We start from the raw sequence: 25,317 nt of genomic DNA, 5'->3' as shown, positions 1-25,317 counted from the left end.
TCCTGGGGGGACGCTGGGGTACACTTACCCCTAAACATTTTGTGAATATAAGTTTGGCCTCATTGAGGGGCAGTATTTCAATATGAGTAGAAAATGAGAGTACCCCTAATTTTTTAAAAAAATTTTTTTAAGGAAAAAGGCACTGCATGATGTTACTGAGCACAATTCAAAGTGTTGGTGCTGACCTTGAAAGCCCTAAATGGCCTTGGTCCTGTATACCTGAAGGAGCGTCTCCACCCCCATCGTTCAGCCCGGACACTAATTGCGAGAAGTGAGGTTATAGAGAACCAGACAGAGGGCCTTCTCAGTAGTGGCACCCTGCAGCTACCTTATCTTTAAAAGACATCTGAAGGCAGCCCTGTTTACGGAAGTTCTTAATATTTAATGCTATATTGTTTTTAACACTTGATTGGGAGCCATCCAGAGTGGCTGGGGAAACTCAGCCAGATGGGCGGGGTATAAACAAATTATTATTATTATTATTACATTAAAAATGGATTTACAGTGGTACCTCAGGTTACAGACGCTTCAGGTTACAGACTCTGCTAACCCCAAAAATAGTACCTCGGGTTAAGAACTTTGCTTCAGGATGGGAACAGAAATTGTGCTCCGGCGCTGGTGCTTCAGGTTAAGAACAGTTTCAGGTTAAGAACGGACCTCCAGAACGAATTAAGTTCTTAACCCAAGGTACCACTGTAACACAAATTCCACCTCACTTTCTTGCACAAGACCTCCCAAATCTGCAGCCCAGATTTGCAGGGTTGAGACCAAACCCCATTTGCAAATAACAGCTTCCCAGAAACTGTGATTCCTGCTTTTCAAAGGGCTTGGACTAGATGATCCTTTGGGACCCCCCAAGCACCTGCCAAATCCTTCAAGGATCCTGGCCCCAAGCTGTTGTCGCTGCTGTTGCCAAAGAGAGGCCTCCTTTAGCAAACTTCTGTGTATTTTCTGGTTTAGAGAGAGAGAGACTCTCACTCACAAGAGTGCTTTCTCAGAGAATCAAAGACATGTCGTAGTCTAAATCCGATTCCTGATGAAAGGAGGAGGAGGGGGAAGGCTTCTAAATATTGTTCTAGCCTCGTTTCATCTTGGGATGCGTGTGTGCCTTTCTCCTCTTCGCTTCCTTCCCTTTTGCAAGTGGCCTGGGAGCATCGCAGCAAACAAGAGAGTGTCTTTAGGGGAAAACAATCGACGAGGAGCAAAATAAGTGGCGATACTTCAGGGAACAACAAAGTATCTCCTAAAAGGCTTGAGAAAGGAGAGGAGTAATGGATGGTTCCATTTGAGCCTAATGTTATTTCTGGATGTCTTTTATAATGTGTTATTTACTGCGTAGTTTAGAGCTGACAGAAAATAAACAGCATTTGCAACATAATGTCTTTAGAGCTGCAACGCCATTGCTCATTCCCCTTGCCTGTCAGGATCCGGCTCCAGCCGACATCCGTCAAAGTCTTCCGTGGTGAAGACTATTATATATATATTTTAATTATCTGCTTCTCTCTCTTTTTAATTTTCAAAAGAGCATCTTAAAGTTCAACAGCTCTCACGGTGGTTTCACAACTGCACGGCGACATGCAAATTCACGGAGGGCAAGACCTGGTCACGACGGTCGTCTGTGCTACCTTCACGTTTGGAGGACGTATAACCTTGTTGTTATTTAATATATGATTTAATGCCAAAAAAAGGCACCTAAGTGGTTTATAAAGTCTACAAACCAGCCACGCTAACATATATAAATATCCCCAGTTCTATTTTACAAGAAAAAAGGGTGATGGAACTCACCAAGAACATCTCCCTCATTCTCCTTCACCTGAGAGGTGCTGGAACGGACTTCTGGAAAGTTCTGATGGAAAAAAAGCCTGAAAATTCCAATAATAATAATAATAATAATAATAATAATCAGTTGTCTTTTTTAAAAAAAATAGTTGTTTATTGCCTTGACATCTGGTGGGAGGGTGTTCCACAGGGCAGGCGGCACCACCAAGAAGGTCCTCTGCCTGGTTCTCTGTAACCTCGCTTCTCACTGCAGAATAACATAGCATTCCTGTTAAAACCACACAGCAATTGAAACAGGAGAGTCAGACTGAACGATCAATGCTTGAATAATTCCCAGTTGCTGGGAAATGCAAGGGTGCAGAGTTGCTTCGAAGGATAGGATTGTAGAATTGGAAGGGACCCTGAGGGTCATCTAGTCCAACCCCTGGATTGCAGGAATCTCAGCGAAAGCATCCATGACAGATGGTCCTCCAACCTCTGCTTAAAAACCTCCAAGGATGGAGAGTCCACCATCTTCCTTGAGAGTCCATTCCACCGTTTAGCAGCTCTTGCCCTCACAAAGTTCTTCTTAATGTTTAGTCACAATCTCTTTCCTTGGCTGCCCCTTTGTGAGAACAGGATCCTGCACTAGATGGGCCCTTTTGGCCTAATCTAGCTGTTTCAGAAAAAGTAGAGACATCACCTTGCCAACAAAGGCCCATATAGTTAAAGCTATGGTTTTCCCAGTAGTGATGTATGGAAGTGAGAGCTGGACCATAAAGAAGGCTGATCGCCGAAGAATTGATGCTTTTGAATTCTGGTGCTGGAGGAGACTCTGGAGAGTCCCATGGACTGCAAGAAGACCCAACCTCTCCATTCTGAAGGAAATCAGCCCTGAGTGCTCACTGGAAGGACAGGTCCTGAAGCTGAGGCTCCAATACTGTGGCCACCTGATGAGAAGAGAAGACTCCCTGGAAAAGACCCTGATGTTGGGAAAGATGGAGGGCACAAGGAGAAGGGGACGTCAGAGGACAAGATGGTGGGACAGTGTTCTTGAAGCTACCAGCATGAGGGAGGCAGTGGAAGAGAGGAGGGCCTGGTGCTGGTCCATGGGTGCTGGTCCATGGGGTCACGAAGAGTCGGACACGACTAAACGACTAAACAACAACAACAACAAGTTTGTAGGGACTAAAAATGACTTTAAAAGTGGGTGCTCTGGAAGTTTCTTTTCAGAGGATGAATAATTCTTAGCACCAAACCACAGAAAAACTTGGACCAAAAACCCCACACATGGCATTGCGAATATCACACACCACAGAGTTTTGTTCTGTCTTTTGCATTGGCTCCTCATTCTCTTCTGGAGACAATTCAAGGTCTGGTTCTGCCCCAGAAACCCCCAGAATGGCCTGGCTGACATTCACTGCTGTTCCTTCTGCAGCGGCCCCTGCATAAAAGCGCTTTTCCCGGTCCAGCCAAAGCAATAAATACAGATCCCAGCCATAACGTTCAAAATGCGCAGAGCATTAAAAGCCTAAATGAATTGTTAATAAATATTGATGCCGGTGGCTGAAATGAAACTAAATGCAGTTCTCTAATCTTGTTGAGAGCAGAGACCCAAGGAAAGAATTATGAATGGGGCTCAGCCTGGCAATTACAAAGGGCCGGTGCCAAGAAGAATCTCCTTCAAAAGAATAATCAAAAAGTCTATAAGGGTTGGAGAATCTTTAAAGAATATTTTGAAAACTATGGAATAAAAGGAAACATCTTGGCAGAATTAGACTGATCCCTGTATTGTATCACTGCCTTGCCGTGGCGAAGGGGCTTGAGTAACTCAGAGAAGCTATAAGCTATGCCGAGCAGGGCACCCAAGATGGACAGGTCATAGTGGAGAGTTTTGACCAAACGTGATCCACCTGGAGCAGGAACCGGCAAGCCACTCCAGTATCCCTGCCAAGAAATCTCCGTGGACAAAGACAAACCTTTTAATGAGGGTGAAAGAGGAGAGCACAAAATATGGTCTGAAGCTCAACACCAAAAAAATGAAGATATGGTCACTGTTCCCATCACCTCCTGGCAAATAGAAGGGGAAGAAATGGAGGCAGTGAGAGATTTTACTTTCTTGGGCTCCATGATCACTGCAGATGGTGACAGCAGCCACGAAATTAAAAGACGCCTGCTTCTTGGGAGAAAAGCAATGACAAACCTAGACAGCATCTTAAAAAGCAGAGACATCACCTTACCAACAAAGGTCCGTATAGTTAAAGCCATGGTTTTCCCGGTAGTGATGTATGGAAGTGAGAGCTGGACCATAAAGAAGGCTGATCGCTGAAGAATGGATGCTTTTGAATTCTGGTGCTGGAGGAGACTCTTGAGAGTCCCATGGACTGCAAGAAGATCAAACCTCTCCATTCTGAAGGAAATCAGCCCTGAGTGCTCACTGGAAGGACAGATCATGAAGCTGAGGCTCCAATACTGTGGCTGCCTGATGAGAAGAGAAGACTCCCTGGAAAAGACCCTGATGTTGGGAAAGATGGAGGGCACAAGGAGAAGGGGACGACAGAGGACGAGATGGTGGGACAGTGTTCTCGGAGTTACCAGCATGAGTTTGACCAAACTGCGGGAGGCAGTGGAAGACAGAAGTGCCTGGCGTGCTCTGGTCCAGGGAGTCATGAAGAGTTGGACACGACTAAATGACTAAACAACAACAACACCACCTTGCAAGGGGTTAGACTAGATGAACATAGTGGGTCCCTTCCAACTTTACCATTCTACAATTCTATGATATAGAACCACCAAGTATCACAAAATAGTGCACAATATTTCCTGCCATTTTTCTGCCGGCCACGGTGTGCAGAAAGAGAACGATCTTGACCCCTGTTTGGCAGACTCCTTCAAAGTTTATTTAGTAGTACAGTGGAGTGTGTCTGTACATATGTTTTTATGCCACGTTATCAGTGACACGTTTTGCAGGTCGAGGTGAACTGTGGGTTGCAAAGCGAATTATTTGCAAGCACAAGATCGCTTGTACTGGACAGTGGCCTTTAATATTTCTGACCGGATTTCCTTCTGGTGAATTAGTGGGGCTTGTTGATAGGATCTGAGCCATATTTTACTGGCCCCTGCTCTCTGCTTCAAAAATTCTTTGGCTTAGCTGGTATCTTTCGACTACGAAGGGGAAGGTCACTGGCGATGTTTTACATTTATAAAATATGAGAGTAGGCAACAGGAGTGAGCGAGACTCGCCTCCCTTAATGTGCTTGGAGTAACTATTAAGAGCAATGTAACGCTTCTTCCTCTGTAATTGATGCTTATAAATCATTTTTTATTTTGTCAATTGGGCTTTTTTAGGTCCAAAGCAAACTGCCTGCCTTTTTGTCCAACGTATGTGCCTGGCTTTTTAAATCAGCACCAGAACAGCAGCCACCTTCTTTAGTAGCAAAAAAAAATTAAAAAGGTTTTAAACAATTGTTTATAATAGAATCAAAAGCGTTTTGAGAGATCCTCCTTCTCTTCCTGGGCTGCCTGCCTCTTTGTGTTGAGCAGCTGCTTCCGATCAAAGAGGTTTGGCAGGCTTCTGAACAAGACGAAAACCTGGCGAACCTGTACGCCAGCTGCAAAAATGGGACGGCGCATTTGGTGAGCCACAACCATTTTATTTTTTTTTAAAGCAACTTCATTGTCTGAACCAATAGCCACCTGTCTCCAGCCTTGATTCAGACTGTTAAAGGGAAGAATGCAGGAAAATAAAACTAATGTTGGAGCCCCTAAACACACACACACACACGCACACCTGTTTTACACTGACTAAGAACCACTGGATATGGAACAACTGATTGGTTCAAAATTGGGAAAGGAGTACGACAAAGCTGTATATTGTCTCCCTGCTTATTTAACTTATATGCAGAATTCATCATGCGAAAGGTTGGGCTGGATGAATCCCTAGTCAGAATTAAGATTGCCGGAAGAAATATCGACAACCTCAGATATGTAGATGACACAACCTTGATAGCAGAAAGTGAGGAGAAATTAAAGACAAACCTTTTAATGAGGGTGAAAGAGGAGAGCGCAAAATATGGTCTGCAGCTCAACACCAAAAAAACGAAGATCATGGCCACTGGTCCCATCACCTCCTGGCAAATAGAAGGGGAAGAAATGGAGGCAGTGAGAGATTTTGCTATCTTGGGCTCCGTGATCACTGCAGATGGTGACAGCAGCCATGAAATTAAAAGATGCCTGCTTCTTGGGAGAAAAGTGATGACAAACCTAGACAGCATCTTAAAAAAGTAGCCAACAAAGGTCTGTATAGTAAAAGCTATGGTTTTCCCAGTAGTGATGTATGGAAGTGAGAGCTGGACCATAAAGAAGGCTGATCACCGAAGAATTGATGCTTTTGAATTCTGGTGCTGGAGGAGACTCTTGAGAGTCCCACGGACTGCAAGAAGATCAAACCTCTCCATTCTGAAGGAAATCAGCCCCGAGTGCTCACTGGAAGGACAGATCCTGAAGCTGAGGCTCCAAGACTTTGGCCACCTCATGAGAAGAGAAGACTCCCTGGAAAAGACCCTGATGTTGGGAAACATGGAGGGCACAAGGAGAAGGGGACGACAGAGAACGAGATGGTTGGACAGTGTTCTTGAAGCTATGAACATGAGTCTGACCAAACTGCGGGAGGCAGTGGAAGACAGGAGGGCCTGGCGTGCTCTGGTCCATGGGTTCACGAAGAGTCGGACACGACTAAATGACTAAACGACCAAACAACAACAACAAAAAACCACTAGTCCATCTAACACAGTATTGCCTGCTCTGACTGGCATCAGCTCTCCAGGATTTCAGATGGGATACATCACCAGCCTTACCTGAACCTGGGACTGTCTGCATGCAAGGTAGATGTTGCACAGCTGAGCTGTGGCCTTTCCCAAACGTATATAGGGCAAAAGTGCCATAGAACAGCAACAGAGCATGTGTTTTGCATGCAGAAACTCCCTGATAGGATCTCCAGGCTGGGAAGATCCACAGTCAGAAACCTTGGACAGAGGGCTTGGTTTCCTTGGGATGAAAGTCAGTGGAGACCGTGATATCTTTAGGAGCTATTGTCCAGTAGCACCTTAGAGACCAACTAAGTGTGTTCTGGGTATGAGCTTTCATGTGCATGCATGCTTCTTCAGATACCATGAAAATGAGATACAGAAGTAGAATCAGTCGTACCAACAGGCTAAGGAACAGTTTCTATCCGTGGGCTGTTAGGCTGCTGAACGGAAAATAATATAGTGCAACTGACTTTCGGGGTTGGTGTGTTGTGAGACAAGCACACAGAGTGCAATGAGATTCAGTGTTTGTGGGAAGGGGAAGGAGGCTGTAGGTTGTACATTGACAATAAAGGTATTACAGTGGTACCTCGGGTTACAGACGCTTCAGGTTACAGACTCCGCTAACCCAGAAATAGTACCTTGGGTTAAGAACTTTGCTTCAGGATGAGAACAGAAATCGTGCGGCGGTGGCAGTGGGAGGCCTCATTAGCTAAAGTGGTACCTCAGGTTAAGAACAGTTTCACGTTAAGAACGGACCTCTGGAACGAATTGAGTTCTTAACCCGAGGTACCACTGTGTGTATGTATGTATGCATGCATTTATTCTGCATCAGACCAACACGGCTAAGTACCTGAATTTAGGAGATATGTTCATTTGCACATACATACAACCTGAGCCTAGGATGGAGAAGCTCACAGCAGGAACACCCCAACAGACCTTGCCTGTCTACTAGGTTCCCAAGGAGATCTTCAAGCCGTGGCCTTGGGTTCAGCAAACAGCCATGGAAGCCTCGGGGTCTTCAGTTTCCAGCATCACCATATCTTCACAGGGAAGATGGAACAAGCTGAACCAAGGGCATCAAGTTACAAGAAAGGTGGTTTTGATGAACTCCCATGGAAGGTGGTGGACTCTCCTTCCTTGGAGGCTTTTAAGCAGAGGTTGGGTGGCCATCTGTCATGGATGCTTTAGTTGAGATTCCTGCATTGCAGGGGGTTGGACTAGATGATCCTCGGGGTCCCTTCCAACTCTCTAATTTTATGATTCTATGATCAGCCAGAGCTCTCTCTCTCACAGTCCCCCTTGGCCTATTGTTCTCTATCCTAGGATGATGTGGCATCCAGACAGGTGTGGTGGGAAAAGGCCAAGCCATCTGTCTCTATGACAACAGTGCAACTTATTTCACAACAACAACAATTTATTATTTCTACCCCGCCCATCTGGCTGGATTTCCCCAGCCACTCTGGGCGGCTTCCAACAAAGATTAAAAATACATTAAAATGTCACACATTAAAAACATCCCTGAACAGGGCTGCCTTCAGATGTCTTCTAAATGTCAGGTAGTTGTAGATTTCCTTGACATTTGTTGGGAGGGCGTTCCACAGGGCGGGTGCCACTACCGAGAAGGCCCTCTGCCTGGTTCCCTGTAACCTGGCTTCTCGCAGTGAGGGAACCGCCAGAAGGCCCTCGGAGCTGGACCTCAGTGTCTGGGCAGAACGATGGGGGTGGAGACGCTCCTTCAGGTATACTGGACCGAGGTAATGTAAAAATGTAAACGGCAGTACTCAACTGGACAGCTAGGGCAATTATCTTACAAAGAAACTGGTCTGGCCGGTTCAGCAGGTTTCATTTAGGGAGCCCAACCTCACAGATAGAGGATTGTGGGCCGGGAAATGGCCCACAGGGAGCATCCAGACTGACCCCCCCCAACATATAACAGTTTCTATTGAGGAATATCACTTTGTGGCATAATAGCAAGATTCCCTAATTAATTGGCCAGTCGCCCCACAAATGGTTGTCCAAGGCATCTTCTGACGCTGATCAGCTGAGCTCTCTTGTTGACCCCGAAGGGAGGGACGGTGTCTCTATACTTCGCAGTCGTAAAAGGTGCCAGAGATTCTGGAAAAGGACAGGTGCTTTGGCGAGCAATCAGCCCCTGAGCTCCCACCCCTTTTCACAGTCGCCTGGCTGTACTTTAAAACTCAACAGCATCTCATTTTGCCGCGTAATGGAGAAGACTGTTTTCCAGGCTTAATGTATGACTCGAGGTGTCAGAAAGAAAAATGGCCCGGGAGATTCGCGCGCTGCATAATGATGCTCCCGTTTTTAATGTTCCATAACTACATAAAAGAGAAGCCTGGGAAAGATATTTAAGATGTAACATTACGGACAGCCTCATTTAATTCCTCTCTCTCCATCTTTGTTCTTTAGATTGCATCATGGCCACCGATTCTCGCACAATGATGAGATTTGGGAGGGGAGGCTGGGGGAGGGAGGAGGGGGGAGAGAAAGGGAGAGCGCTGGATCTCTGGCGGAAAATACTGCTGCAGAAACAGAAAATAATATTTTCATAATTACGCTGCCCCGGGAGCCTCTGACAGCTGCCGCTTTATCTTTGTCTCGTCTGTTATGGAGTGGAGTGAGAAAGCTTTTGCTGGCAACGGGTGAAGCCGTGGTCATCACCCCACCACTGGGCTGACACTCGGTTCTGCTGGAACGGGGAGTGATGAGCTAGGAAACGGGAGGCCAAAAAATAAAATAAAATAAAAGATAAAGCCTCCAACCAGCTGCTGTGTTAGGGCAGAAACAATTCCTCCTTTCCAGATTTATTAGAGGATGATCACAGCTTCTCCAAGGGTATTGGAACTGGAATCCTGGAGGGGTCTCTGCTGCTAGAAGGAGCTCGTGATTGTATCTTCTCAGCAGAACTGGCCGCGGCAGAGGAAGGCGAGGCAGATGCCCTCAAGACACAGGGAGTCCATCGTGGAAAGCAAAGAGGACTGGCTGCTGTGCAGAACTGTTTTTGGAACCGGCAGTAACTTGCTTTTCAGGGCTTCCACAATTCTTTCTACCTTCAGTGCTGTGGATGTGTCCAATCCCCTAGGAAGGTCAGATTTTTTAAAAAAGGAACCAGGCAGGATAAGGTGCTGGTGGGAGCAATGGCCACAGCAAAACAAAGCAGCATTTGCAGAATGGCTATCCCCAGAGGAGGGACGCAGGTGGCGCTGTGGGTTAAACCACAGAACCTAGGGCTTGCTGATCAGAAGGTCGGCAGATCGAATCCCGCAGCGGGGTGAGCTCCCGTTGCTCGGTCCCTTCTCCTGCCAACCTAGCAGTTTGAAATCATGTCAAATGCAAGTAGATAAATAGGTACCGCTCCAGTGGGAAGGTAAACGGCGTTTCCGTGCGCTGCTCTGGTTTGCCAGAAGCAGCTCAGTCCTGCTGGCCACATGACCCGGAAGCTGTACGCTGGCTCCCTCAGCCTATAAAGCGAGATGAGCGCCAACCCCAGAGTCGTCCGCGACTGGACCTAATGATCAGGGGTACCTTTACCTTTATCTATCCCCAGAGGAGAAGCCACGTTAGTTTGCTCATAAGAACATAAGAGGAGCCTGCTAGATGAGGGCAGTGGCCCATTTAGTCCAGCCTCTGATTCTCACAGTGCAGAACAACGCAAGAGACCTCTCCCCTCCTGGGCTTTCCAGCCTCTGATATTCAGAAGCATTGCTGCCTCAAATGGTGGAGCCACAGAAAAGGAACAGGAGGGAAATGCTTCTGTATGTGGTGGAAGCAGACGGCATGGGTCTGGGGCTTGCAAGACCTGAGCCTGTTTCTTCCTTAAGGCCACTGAAATATACTCAGAGTCGAGAGTGGATTTCATGCTCTTTATTCAGCTCATAGTGGTGAGGAGGAATGGAAGTTCCCCCACAATATCTGCTTTATATACATTATTTACACAATGGGCCCCACGTGATTGGCTAATTCCGGGATTCTCCTGTAGGTCAATCAGGTTGTGGATTCCCTTCCACCTGGAGCTGGATTGGGTGGCTCCTGTGGACCAATCAGACTGCTGCATTCTGAATCCTATTGTTCTAGGAGCAATCAGACTGCTGCAATTTGGATCCTATTCAACTCCGTACATAACAACGATCATCAGGCATCCGCACAACATGGCCAGTCCAACGAAGCTGATGTCGGAGAATCATTCTCCCAGACCATTCCTCGAGTGATCAGTAAAGGGGTTCACCTTCTCCCAGAACTGAAGTGGCTGCCAAGGAGGAATAAAATTGACAGAACGGTAAACGAAAGGAGCAAATGGAAAGGAAGTGCAGCTACCTGAAGGTGCGTCTCCACCCCCATCATTCTGCCCGGACGCTGAGGTTCAGCTCCGAGGGCCTTCTGGTGGTTCCCTCATTGCGAGAAGCCAAGTTACAGGGAACCCGGCAGAGGGCCTTTTCGGTGGTGGCGCCCGCCCTGTGGAACACCCTCCCACCAGATGTCAAAGAGAAGAACAACTACCAGACTTTTAGAAGACATCTGAAGGCCGCCCTGTTTAGGGAAGCTTTTAATGTTTAACAGACCACTGTATTTTAATACTTTGTTGGAAGCCGCCCAGAGTAGCGGGGGAAACCCAGCCAGATGGGCGGGGTATAAATAATAAATATTATTTTTATTATTGCTTCCTCTGAAAACTCACCCACCCATCTCAGACAGGCTCCATCCCTTGTCCAGGGCCAGCCCTCTCTGGGGTACCAATTGCGGGGACACACCTGGAGAACCTGCAATCTGGGAGGGACATCCTTGCTAGAACTCCATCACGATTGGAGGGGTCTTTGGGTCACACAACCTCTCACTTTTATGGTTTGGGGGGGTGTTGGGGGTGTTTAAATGTTTTAACTTTTAATGTGGGTGCTTGCTATTTACCTAAAAGGTCCTGAAACAACTTGTGTCCAGGGTACCACCTGCTAAACCCTTCTGTCCCAGCTCAATCACTGAGATCAGGCATAGGCAAACTCGGCCCTCCAGATGTTTTGGGACTACAATTCCCATCATCCCTGACCACTGGTCCTGTTAGCTAGGGATGATGGGAGTTGTAGTCCCAAAAACATCTGGTGGGCCAAGTTTGCCTGTGCCTGGCTGAGATCATCTGCAGCAGCGCCGTTGGTCCTTCCCCAAGTCGGTGAGGCTCATTTAATAGCAATGAGAAACCGAGCCTTTGGTGTCATTGGTCCAGCCCTGTGGAACTCTCTGCCACTAGAGATTCAGCAGGCACCTTCTGCGCCAACTTTGAAACATGCATGTTGGATCCTATTATTCTAGGACCAATCAGACTGCTGCATTCTGGGTCCTATTGTTCTAGGACCAATCAGACTGCTGCATTCTGGATCCTATTGTTCTAGGACCAATCAGACTGCTGCATTCTGGATCCTATTGTTCTAGGACCAATCAGACTGCTGCATTCTGGATCCTATTGTTCTAGGACCAATCAGACTGCTGCATTCTGGATCCTATTGTTCTAGGACCAATCAGACGGCTGCATTCTGGATCCTATTCAACTCAGTACATAACAGCCATGTATCCCTTAGAGTGTTAAAAACAACAACAAGGCAGTGCAATTGCCTTTTCTTATGTAGCAGAAACCCCCCCCCCATCATTCAGTTTGTACAAACTTCACACTCACACTCACACTCACACACTACATACGCTACGCCTCTGTTATAAATTCATAGAAAATCAACCATACATCGGATTTGCACCGTTCCACTTTTATTTTACTCCATGAAGGAAGGACTACAAAATGGGGAAGGTTTGATACAGGCCAGCCATAATCCCTTCACCATCCCAGCACATCCACAGGAGCCCTGCCCAGTTGCTATGCCAACCCTGATGGTCCTAGACAGAAGACCATCAAGGTCACAAAGAACTTGCATATAGGAGTGGATTCAGCAGGGACTGGAACAAAGGACAATGATCAGATCTTCCCTCTGGGGGCAAGAAACTGCGACTACCTTTTGTCTTCTGAAAATGACTCATGGGGAGGGGGGGAGAAGGGAATCAGCCAGGTGACAGGACACTCAGGTTACCACCACAACTCCTCCCTCAACCCCTCCTTTCTGTAATGTATGCATGATGTTTCTGGGGGTGGGCTTGACCTACAGGATGGGAATTTCAAAAGTTTTTATAAGGTCTTGCACACCATTTTTCTGTGTCTTTCCTCTCTCCTGCAAGTGAGGGGAGCACCCTGTTGCAACAGTTCAATAAAGGCCAAGCCTACAGGCTGCTGTTTTGCTCCAAGTTATCCTGGTTGGTGTCTTTGTTTTTGTCCAAGGGAGCCCTCGGATTTTTCTGGTAACACTTACTAAACAGAGTTTTGAGCAGACTTTTCCCCTAATCACCATGTTAAGGCTTGATTTTTCTTCCACACTGTGAAAATCTCACATATAAATGCATTACATCAGGGAAGATCGCTTAACTAAAACATGGGCGTTTGGGAAGATAGTGTTCAGAAATGGCTACAGAGTTATAGAATAGTAGAGTTGGAAGGAACACCAAGGGTCATCTAGTCCAACCCCCTGCAAAGCAGGAATATCAACTGTAGCATCTCTGACAGATGGCCATCTAACCTCTGTTTAAAAAGCTCTGGCGGGGAGCGCAGCTTCTCCAAAGGAGATCGTTCCGCTGTTGAACAGCTCTTACTGCCAGAAAGTTCTTCCTAATGTTTAGTTGGAATCTCCTTTCTTGTAGTAGGAGAAAACAAGCTTGTCCCCTCTTCCAGGTGTTACGGAAATTATGGGTGGGGGGCACATCTTTAAAGTTGTTACCGTATTTTTCGCTCTATAAGACGCAACAGACCACAAGACGCACCTAGTTTTTGGAGGAGGAAAACAAGAAAAAAAATATCTAAATCTCAGAAGCCAGAACAGCAAGAGGGATCGCTGCGCAGCGATAGCAGCATCCCTCTTGCTGTTCTGGCTTCTGGGATATGGTAAATGTTACAAATATTATGCCTGAATCTATCCCTTCAACTTGACAGCTCTGGGAAGTTACCTAGCTTTAAAAATGATATAAAATCCACTCCTTTGCCAGTTTCCTCCATTCCAAAGCTATTTCCCCCTTGAAAAAGGACTCCAGGAAGTTCCCAGAGGCGACAATTGCTGAGCTGATTGTTGGCCAAGGAAAGCCTAATCCCATCACCAGACTTGCCAAGGGGTCCAGATATGCAAAGGAAGTTCTATTATACTTTGGGTGGTGGGACTTCAGGGGTGTTTGCCTCTGCTCATCTTATACCTGGGTCTTGCCCTGACATGTCTGCTTATGCTAATCTTGTACCAAGGACTTGTCTGGACCTGTTTGCCAAGATGAAACTAGTGTAACCCCTGTCTAACCTTCCCCTTTTGTGACATCTCAGTGATGTAGCAATGATGCTGTACGAACTGTATTCTGGGATACGGTGGGGAAGTTTTAAAAGTCCTGGTCACCCCATCCTCGGGGTTCAAAATTCCTCTTTGAACCTGTTGTGCAATAAACCTTGGTCTACAGCTATTTGGTCCGGTTGGGGGCTGGACTCCTTCCTTTATTCCGCAGGGACCCGTGGGCTCTGCTCGACCAGCTGGGGGACTGAGCAGCCTCGCACCTAGATTTTTCCGTAACACATGGGACAGTCCTTCAGATATTTGAAGATGTCTATCATATCTCCTCTCAGTCTCCTCTTTTCCAGGCTAAACATACTCAGCTCCTTCAACCATTCCTCATCAGGCTTGGTTTCCAGACCCTTGATCATCTTGGTTTCCCTCCTCTGCTCATGTTCCAGCTTGTCAACATCCTTCTTAAATTGTGGTGCCCAGAACTGGACACAGTATTCCAGGTGTGGTCTGACCAAGGCTGAATAGGGTGTGATTATTACTTCCCTTGATCTGGACTCTAGATTTCTGTTGATGCAGCCTAGAATAGTGTTAGCTTTTTTGGCTGCTGCATCACACTGTGGAGTCATGTTCAGCTTGTGGTCCACAAAGACCCTTAGATCCTTTTCACATGTACTACTAGTAGTACAGGTGACCCCTCATCTTATATTTGTGCACCAGTCTATCCCTGCAGGTGTAAACACTATTAAAACTGGGACCATGTATAGTAAAAGGTAAAGGTGAAGGACCCCTGGACAGTTAAGTCCAGTCAATGGTGACTATGGGGTTGCGGCACTCATCTCACTTTCAGGCCAAGGGAGCCGGCGTTTGTCCACAGACAGTTTTCCGGGTCATGTGGCCAGCAGGACTAAACCGCTTCTGGTGCAATGGGACACCGTGATGGAAACCAGAGCGCACGGAAATGCCATTTACCTTCCTGCCGCAGTGGTACCTATTTATCTACTTGCCCTGGTGTGCTTTTGAACTGCTAGGTTGGCAGGAGCTGGGACAGAGCAACGGGAGCTCATCCCTTCAGAGGGATTCGAACCACTGACCTTCTGATCAGCAGCCCAAGAGGCTCAGTGGTTAGACCACTTGTTTTCCAGACCCTTGACCATTTTAGTCACCCTGCTCTGCAAACCTTCCAGCTTGTCAACCTCCTTCTTAAATTGTGGTGCCCAGAACTGGACACAGTATTCCAAGTGTGGTCTGACCAAGGTACTATTACTTCCCTATATATATCACGGATATATCGGAATAAATTTTTGCACTGCATTTTTAAAAAAAATTGTAAAGTGATGTGGAATTTGAGGAAGCAGAACTTAATAATGGAAAAATGGGAAGCTGAGAGAAGCCAACAGATTCACCCATCCATTTCAGAGGAGGACGTAGTAACACTGATCAATGTTTTACTCTGAAACATATCATAAGGGAATATATGAAGAGCACTAAGAATAATCTTTATGCAGCCTCCATTGATCTTTCTGCTGCTTTGGATTCTATTAATCGAAACAGACTGTGGGAGAGATTACACATTGCCAACATCGACGGTAGACTTCTGTTATTGATTCAAAAACTGCATCAACAGAGAAAAGCAGATGAGGGTAGGTTTAAGTGGTGGCCTTAATGATGCCTTTAAAACGTCTCGAGGAGTGAAGCCAGGTTGCATTCTGGCTCCCACTCTTTTTAACCTTTATATTGATTAATGATTTGGCGCCACATCCGATCAAAGCAAGCACCCAGTCTCCAGGAATTACACCCCCTCCAACATTCCTCAGATGAACATAGGGGCATTTCTTGTGGGATGTGATCCATGAGAGGCAGTCAAGTCCAACATTCTTTGAAATGCTAGAGAAGACATGCGAGGGAATGTTGGGTCCAGCCAGTCGAAACCTCCTGTTCCTCCTGGCTGGAGCATCCTTCCTTTTGCATGTGATAGAAGGTGGGCATGACCTTACCTGTCCAGGTAACAAAAGGACGAGTCACACAGCACACCTCTTTCTTTTTGACTTCCTTCTTCGTTTGACCAGCTTTTAGCTAGGACTGTTCTGCTAGCTTCTCAGCGAGCAGAAGTACTGGGATTATTCCCTCATATGGGGTAGATCCACATGAACATATTTGTGACTAAGTCTGCCTTCAGGAATCCAACTGTGAACTGATGTGAGTGAACTTCTTTTATTGACTTTGAATAAGATGGTGGCATGGACCTTCCTGCTAAATGTAAAGCATATACCACTATTGAACAAAATACAACAGATGTTCTTTTATGTGATATCCTATATCCAGCTATCTGCACTACTATACTTGCAAATGACCTTAAGAGGCATGGTTTGCAAGTCCCTTTCAGGTTTGCATAAACCCACACATCTGGTACGGTAGATACCAAGTTATTATTTAGCGCATATCTATATAACACGCACGTACATTGTACTGGTCCGTGTTGCTCCCTCCTTTGCTGCCCTGCTCAACCCACCTCCTTTTCCATTAGATCCTATTCCCATTCACAGGGCACCCATACATTCACCGAGATTTAGGGTGCGGAGAAAAGATTTGCAAGTTCTTACAGAACTTTAATGCAAATCTATCTCCGAATGGGGGACTGTTATGGAAGGGGGGGGGCATGTCTTCTTCACCTTCTTCTTTGCTACAATATATCCATTTATTCCCAATTGTCAATGTCAAAAGGGACTAAAATCTATAAAATCCATAGAAAATCAACGTGCCAATTTGCTCAATTTCTCTAGGACTCCATCACCCCTCCCCTGTCCTCCATAATCCCTCAAGTAAGGTGTCAAGACCCTAATCCTGTCAAATCACTCTGCCAAGCCTTTCCTCCTGGCAATGCCAGGTGGCAGACTATGCATACATGGACCATTGTCTTCCCATCACCGGCACTCAGGAAGCGCTTATCTGCGCATATCTCCAGCTCTGCATATTCCCCCCTCCCTCCTCCATATGTTAATCCGGTGTAACCCAACCTCTCCTTAATGTATTCATGATGTAATCTGTGTAACCCAACCTTTCCTTAATATATTCATGATGTAACTGGGATGTATTTTGCACTGTATTCTGGGACATGGAGGCAGTTTCAAAAGTTAATGTCACCCCTTTCTCGCTGTTCGATCTCGTATTGAACCTGTTGCGCAATAAACCTTGGATCTCCGCATCTTGCTCCTGTCTCCGGCTGAGCTCATTTTCTTCCGCTAGGACCTGCGGACTTAGTCCGACGAGCTGGGTGGCAGGGTAGCTCCGCACCCAGATTTTAGCCGTAACAGAACTAAAGTGGTACCATGGGTTATATACGCTTCAGGTTACATACGCTTCAGGTTACAGACTCTGCTAAGCCAGAAATATTACCTCGGGTTAAGAACTTTGCTTCAGGATGAGAACAGAAATTGTGCTCTGGAAGTGTGGCAGCAGCAGGAGGCCCCATTAGCTAAAGTGGTGCTTCAGGTTAAGTACAGTTTCAGGGTAAGAACGGACCTCCGGAACAAATTAAGTACTTAACCTGAGGTACCACTGTATACGATTCAATCTAAGACAGACTGAATTGTATAATAGTGAGAGGCTCACATGAGCCTGCAACCAGCTATCTGCTGTGCATGAAAAGGGGACTGTAACTGCTACATAAAGGAACTTGCTAGCACAAGTTAGGAAGGATATTAATAAGCAATATATCCTCTCCTGCCACCCTGAACATTCCCACATTTATCACTCCCCCCATCTGAACCCCCTTGACACCCCTCTTTTGTTCCTTCTCTGCAGAGCATTTCCTATCAGACAAAGCGCAAGTTCTACCACCCCATGACCAATTGGACACAGCACAAACGCCCTCCACTGTCCTAAGAAAACCCCCTGATCCCGATTTGATTTGATTTATTCTCTGGTAGATTTACAAAAAGAAAAACCCACACCAATAAACTTTAGAAGGGGGCAAGATTAGACACAGATGCACCATGCATTTTTTTTAAAAAAGTTTTTATTAACAATTTCAACATAACAAATTATCAAAACATATCATATTAATTATTTCCCCCCTTTCCCCCCTTCAAAAGAGACTTCCCTCAGCTCCTCTTTCTGATTTCTCAGTACATATTATTTTCTGCCTGTTATCAAATTATACATATCCTTACATTATCTATCTACCATGTTATCAACCAATAAATTTGTGTATGTTTATTCAAAACCTGCCACGGAGTCCAATTCGTTTTGTTGTCTTTTTAGATAAATTGTAAAAAGCTCCCATTCTTCCTTAAAGTCACAGTTGTCGTTGTCCCGCAATTTGTATCTCAATTTAGCCAGCTCTGCGTAACCAAGCATTTTTCTTTTTAACCCGCCCCAAAACTCCTTGCACTCTGCTCTGCTCCCCCTTTCTTCCCACCCAGGGCAGTCTTGCCCTCTGCCTGCCCCTCAGAGTTGGCGCATCACCCAGGGCAGGGTCTCAGCCATGGCAGCAAACTTTCCTCCTTTTTGCCCTCTCTCCAGCAGCTGCTACGAGCTGCCCAAGGGAGGAGACTGGCAGCAGCGGCCATGGCGAGGCAACAGGATGATGCCTTGCAGCTGAGGCGTTCACAAAGTAAAGGAAGGATTGAACTCTGATTAATAAGAATACACACAGAGGCTTGAACCAGCAAGACTCTGGGAAGGGTGCGTATAATCATGTCTGCCTCCACCCTCCGGCCCAGGTCGTTTTATTCACAAAAGAACTTTTTACAGAGTGTTCGTAAGAACCAATCAGATTTCTTCTGAGCATTTCAACAAACCCACGTGGGGGCAAAGTTAAACTACCAAAACTAATTAGGCACGGGGTAAACAAAGAACAAAACTACAAAGAAGAGCATTTGGCAACCCTGGAGGTGGTAAACAAGCAATATACATGATAAGGAGGATGGCCAGGATCATTATCACCTTCATGTGAGATCTGTTTCCTGGCCCTAAGATTAACATCCTAAGATTAACATATTAGAAAGCTACTTCAAAGAAGCTTGCCCACTATCTTTGATGACCCAGGACGCCTGTCTGTCTAAGTGGGTGCGTGACTTGTGAAGAAAGAGAAATGGAACAGGGATGCAGAGGTGTGGATTGATCAAGAATCATATCAAAATAGTTTAAACCCAGTCAACACAATGCTTTCATCGCTGACACAGATGGCTTACTCTATATTTGTTATAATTCCTCATAGCAATCCCACCTGATAACTACATCAGCAGCTACCGCTCCCGCCGCCTTCGCTGGGGACAAGCGCCGTCTCACCCTCCTGCTGGTGGGTGAAATAGGGAGAAATGGGAAGCCAGGAGTGTCCCTGGGCTATCAGGACACTTGGAAGATATACAATTAGGAATAGAAAGATCTCAGTCTTGACGTGTGCAGATGAGTCAGGGCTCCACTCTCTGCTCTGACTGCACCTCAAAATCCCCCTCACCTCGAGGGGTGCGCAAGGTCAGGATCCGTCATTTGGAGTCAGCATGTAGCCCCTAGGCTGGGCAGGCCTGGTACGACTGCTAAGCGTCTGGCTTTCTGTCCCTGCCTAGGCAACTAAGAAGGGTCTTGGGCTGGAGAACTGAGCATTCTGCATTTGAGCAAGGAGACATCCGTCATGACTCATAGCCCTAGAGAGGCTTCTCTTCCTCCATGAGGCTGTCTAAACCCCGAATAAATCCCTTCCATGCCCCTTTGCCACTTGGCAAAGCCCCCTTTCTGGCGCAGCACGAGCTGCTCAGTTATTTGGGTCCTGGCCAACCCCAACCCCCATCTCCCCTGCTGGAGTTTAGCAAGCAGCAATTAAAACACATTACTGTATTTTTAGGGACGCGGGTGGCGGTGTGGGTTAAACCACAGAGCCTAGGGCTTGCCGATCAGAAGGTCGGCGGTTCGAATCCCCGCGAGGGGGTGAGTTCCCGTTTCTCGGTCCTTGCTCCTGCCAACCTAGCAGTTCGAAAGCACGTCAAAGTGCAAGTAGATCAATAGGTACTGCTCTGGTGGGAAGGTAAACGGCGTTTCCATGCACTGCTCTGGTTCGCCAGAAGCGGCTTAATCATGCTGGCCACTTGACCCAGAAGCTGTATGCCAACTGCCTTGGGCAATAAAGTGAGATGAGTGCCACAACCCCAGAGTCGTCCGCGACTGGACCTAACGGTCAGGGGTCCCTTTACCTTTGCTGTATTTTTCTGTCTATAAGATGCCCCCATGTATAAGACACCCCCTATTTTGGGGGACTCTGATTTAAGAAAATGGGGAAAGATCTATCAGTGTATAAGACGCCCTCAAATTATTTTTTAGGGGGAAAACCTAGTCTTATACACGGAAAAATACAGCTTTTATTTCACCTAACCTGCCTCCCTCACAACACACACAAACAAACAAACAAACACACACTTGCCAATGGCACTGGGAAGCTCAGAGCAAGACTCTGTGAGGAAATGCCTCTCCACCAAGCAGATGGCTTTGTGGAAATACTGAATTTGGGGGGGAAACATAATTTTGCTGCAAAGGAACCTGTGCCTGTCCGTTCCAGCTGTGGCCGGGTGAGCGCAGGGTGTTTAATGGACTCATCCTTCACCAGCAGCTGCCTTTCCCATACAGAGCCCTAATGAGGTGTTATTTAACTCCTGGAGAAAATGGGCCATTGCAGCCGCAAACAGCTACGGCTGCTTGTTGCCGGAGTTAATTGCTTCTCTTTGACGGTTCCTTTAATCACGGCCTGCTTTGGAGGCTATTAAAAAAGGGGCGAGGAGAGGCTTGGAACCACCCCGATCCTGTTCATTTTGCACAAGGCTATGAAAATTGGGAAGACGCCTGCTTCTTGGGAGAAAAGCAATGACAAACCTAGACAGCATCTTAAAAAGCAGAGACATCACCTTGCCAATGAAGGTCCGTATAGTTAAAGCTATGGCTTCCCCAGTAGTGATGTATGGAAGTGAGAGCTGGACCATAAAGAAGGCTAATGGCCAAAGAATGGATGCTTTTGAATTCTGGTGCTGGAGGAGACTCTGGAGAGTCCCATGGACTGCAAGAAGATTAAACCTATCCATTCTGAAGGAAATCAGCCCTGAGTGCTCACTGGAAGGACAGATCCTGAAGCTAAGGCTCCAGTACTTTGGCCACCTCCCGAGAAGAGAAGACTCCCTGGAAAAGACCCTGATGTTGGGAAAGATGGAGGGCACAAGGAGAAGGGGACGACAGAGGACGAGATGGTTGGATACTGTTCTTGAAGCTACCAGCATGAGTTTGACCAAACTGCGGGAGGCAGTGGAAGACAGGAGTGCCTGGCGTGCTCTGGTCCAGGGGGTCACGAAGAGTCGGACACGACTAAATGACTAAACAACAACAACAACTTTAGCTAGCAAGTTCTTTCACATTCCCCTTTTAAATACACAGCAGGTAGCTGGCTGCAGGCGTGTGTAAGCCTCTCACTATTAGGTTCCTGGTAAATCCCCTTATATCCCTCTTCAAAGAAGAAACAGGCCACAATATTGTGTAAAGTATATAAAAGAAGTTTACTCACATCATCAGTTCACAGTTGGATCCCTGAAGGCAGACTTGGTTACAAAGTATATACATGTGGAACTATCCCATACGGGAATAATCCCAGTGTCCTCTGTTGGCTGGAAGCATCTCTAGCTAAAAGCTGCTCCAACGATGGAAGAAGTCAAAAAGAGAGAGTGCTGCGTGCCTTGTCCTTTTTGTTACCTGGACAGGTAAGGTCACACCCATCTCTAGTGACATGCAAAGGTAGTATGACTCCCAGCCAGGAGGAAACAGGAAGTTTTCAACTAGCTGGACCAAAATTCCCTGGCATGTCCACTCTAGGAAAACAAGGAATGTTGTACTTGACTGCTACTTACGTATCACATCCCACAGTCTTATATTATTAAGTCCATATTAAGTCATCATTCGGTTGCCATAGGAATTTAACGTAGGATGGAAGGATGGATTGTGCCTGTATGGATTCTATACTGCCCTGAGATCTTTTGATAAAGGGCGGTATATAAATTGGATTAATAAAAACAAAAATATAAGCCTGCCCTTCACCAAATGGTCTCAAGGGCGCGTTACTAAAACATCACCAGCAAAGCAAGTACAAATTATATGACAAGCTGATTATTTTATTTAATTTTACTTATATCCTGGCTTTCTCCCGCTGTGGGACCCAAGGAGGCTCACAGCGTAAATCAAAACAGATAATTAAAGCTGAAACACACACAAGAAATATAAATAAAACCCCCCACAACTAATTAAGCAAAATCCTATTAAAAACAGCGCCGGAAACCACTGGAAATCGTTTTTATTTATTTAGTTATAAAAGTATTTCTAGGCTGCTATTTCATTAAAAAAGCAAAGCCACTTGCAACCAATAAATACATAAAACCATATCATAAAAACCATATTAAAAAGTTAAAAACAGACATCAATTAACCGTTGTTGAAAAGTGTGCTGATTGCCCGCATAGGCCTGGCGGAATAGGAATTTTTCAGCAGGTTTAAAAGTTTCCAGTGTTTCAAAGTTGGCGCAGAAGGTGCCTGCTGAATCTCTAGTGGCAGAGAGTTCCACAGGGCTGGACCAATGACACCAAAGGCTCGGTTTCTCATTGCTATTAAATGAGCCTCACCGACTTGGGGAAGGACCAACGGTGCTGCTGCAGATGATCTCAGCCAGGCACAGGCAAACTTGGCCCACCAGATGTTTTTGGGACTACAACTCCCATCATCCCTAGCTAACAGGACCAGTGGTCAGGGATGATGGGAATTGTAGTCCCAAAACATCTGGAGGGCCGAGTTTGCCTATGCCTGATCTCAGTGATTGAGCTGGGACAGAAGGGTTTAGCAGGTGGTACCCTGGACACAAGTTGTTTCAGGACCTTTTAGATAAATAGCAAGCACCCACATTAAAAGTTAAAACATTTAAACACCCCCAACACCCCCCCCCAAACCATAAAAGTGAGAGGTTGTGTGACCCAAAGACCCCTCCAATCGTGATGGAGTTCTAGCAAGGATGTCCCTCCCAGATTGCAGGTTCTCCAGGTGTGTCCCCGCAATTGGTACCCCAGAGAGGGCTGGCCCTGGACAAGGGATGGAGCCTGTCTGAGATGGGTGGGTGAGTTTTCAGAGGAAGCAATAATAAAAATAATATTTATTATTTATACCCCGCCCATCTGGCTGGGTTTCCCCTGCTACTCTGGGCGGCTTCCAACAAAGTATTAAAATACAGTGGTCTGTTAAACATTAAAAGCTTCCCTAAACAGGGCGGCCTTCAGATGTCTTCTAAAAGTCTGGTAGTTGTTCTTCTCTTTGACATCTGGTGGGAGGGTGTTCCACAGGGCGGGCGCCACCACCGAAAAGGCCCTCTGCCGGGTTCCCTGTAACTTGGCTTCTCGCAATGAGGGAACCACCAGAAGGCCCTCGGAGCTGAACCTCAGCGTCCGGGCAGAATGATGGGGGTGGAGACGCACCTTCAGGTAGCTGCACTTCCTTTCCATTTGCTCCTTTCGTTTACCGTTCTGTCAATTTTATTCCTCCTTGGCAGCCACTTCAGTTCTGGGAGAAGGTGAACCCCTTTACTGATCACTCGAGGAATGGTCTGGGAGAATGATTCTCCGACATCAGCTTCGTTGGACTGGCCATGTTGTGCGGATGCCTGATGATCGTTGTTATGTACGGAGTTGAATAGGATCCAAATTGCAGCAGTCTGATTGGTCCTAGAACAATAGGATTCAGAATGCAGCAGTCTGATTGGTCCACAGGAGCCACCCAATCCAGCTCCAGGTGGAAGTGAATCTGCAGCCTGATTGGCCTACAGGAGAATCCTGGAATCAGCCAATCACGTGGGGCCCATTGTGTAAATAATGTATATAAAGCAGACATTCTGGGGGAACTTCCATTCCTCCTCACCACTATGAGCTGAATAAAGAGCATGAAATCTACTCTCAACTCCGAGTATATTTCAATCGTCTTCCAAAGCAACTAGTCTATTCCAAACTTAAAAATGAAAGCCATAATGCTAGCGGTCAACAAAAGAGGCTAGTTCAGCTCTGCGAAGGGTAAACTACAGTTCCCATGATGCTTTTGGTGGTGGGGTGGGGGATGTGCTTGGAACGTACCCAACCATAGTCTTTAAGGTCGCATTTGCCCAATGCAAAATACCACGCCTTTCCTTTTCTGGACAAACCTCTTTGCTCACGGAGGAGGTGAACGAGCTGCTTTCCCCCTGCAATAATGATGATGATGATGATGATGATACCTTTATTGTCATTGTACAACCTGTGTACAATTAAATTAAACGAGCCCAGAAGTTGCAATTCCTTGGGAAAGAGTTGCCTGTCACCTCTCCCCGTCCTCTCAGCCTTTGGATCAGGCCCAAGGCCCAAGTCAAACGTGGCAGCTTTGCAAGCTACCTGGTGCCTCCACCCCTGCTGGGCGCTGCCGTGCTCCGTTGCCGTTCAGTTTTGTTGGGATTAAGCGGGCAGGTGGCTGGCCGCGCCAACTGCTTGCCATGCCCTTGCAGAACTGCCGTGGCAGAAACACCTTCTCTGGTCTTGCATAGCTGGGCAGTGAAGGTCGGCTGTTGGGCAAGAGGACAGTGTCCTTGCCATGCTCCTTTTAAATAATATTTTATTACTTTCCCAAAAAGAACAAGAGTAAAATAGCAACAATACAAATTCATAACCAAACCTAATAAAACTGACTTCCCCCTAGTCCCTTCCTTGGTTCCATTATTTATCAACATACCGCATGTCCATTGTAAATTAAAAAAACACATTGGTATTACTTATTGTCCATTCATAATGTCATTACAAGTAGTTCTAGAATCCTGCTAGTGTATTAACCTATGTCCATTGCTTCTGTATATATGCAATGAAGTCCTTCCAAATGTCTTTAAATCCATTGCCATCTCTTCCTCTTAGTTTCATTGTCAATTTTGCCATTTCAGCATATTCCTTCTTGCCTTGCCCCGGGTGCTGACAACCCACGCTACGCCACTGTCACCCTCCACCTTCCTGTCTCTCCGTCTTTCCCATTACTTCCCCCTGCCCGCCCTTGAGAGGACAGCAGAGCTGGCGATGGCTCTGACAGAATGTGCTTGAGATCCGGTGGGGCACAGTGGTGAGACTGTGGGACTAGCCCCTGGGAGAGACCAGGGTTCAAATCCTACCGCAGCCATAAAGTTCAGTGGGTGACTTTGGACCAGTCACTGTCTCTCAGCTAAATCTACCTGCCAGAACAGCCTGCTGGATCAGGCCCATGGCCCATCTAGTCCAGCATCCTGTTCTCACAGTGGCCAACCAGATACTTGGGGAAGCCAGCAAGCAGGATTCGAATACAGGAGCAACTCTCTGCTCTTGCAGTTTCCAGCAACTG

General features: G+C 46.5%; 2 long non-coding RNA genes across 2 annotated transcripts in view; one reads left to right on the top strand and one right to left on the bottom strand.

The window, feature by feature from the left end:
* The window catches only part of LOC309373153, a 115,557-nt gene extending 111,271 nt beyond the window's left edge, over window positions 1–4,286 (bottom strand). The window contains exon 1 of the long non-coding RNA XR_014169792.1: window positions 3,826–4,286. This is a non-coding gene — a long non-coding RNA (uncharacterized lncRNA). The remainder of the gene's footprint in view (window positions 1–3,825) is intronic.
* The window catches only part of LOC309373141, an 88,796-nt gene extending 75,939 nt beyond the window's left edge, over window positions 1–12,857 (top strand). Inside the window, exon 2 of the long non-coding RNA XR_014169790.1 lies at window positions 12,626–12,857. This is a non-coding gene — a long non-coding RNA (uncharacterized lncRNA). The remainder of the gene's footprint in view (window positions 1–12,625) is intronic.
* The last annotated feature ends 12,460 nt before the right edge of the window (window positions 12,858–25,317 follow it).

This window comes from Podarcis melisellensis (assembly GCF_964234715.1).
Source record: "Podarcis melisellensis genome assembly, chromosome: 1".
NCBI classification, from domain to species: domain Eukaryota; kingdom Metazoa; phylum Chordata; class Lepidosauria; order Squamata; family Lacertidae; genus Podarcis; species Podarcis melisellensis.
Note: the sequence above shows the minus strand (reverse complement) of the source record. Positions and strands in the feature narration are given on the sequence as shown.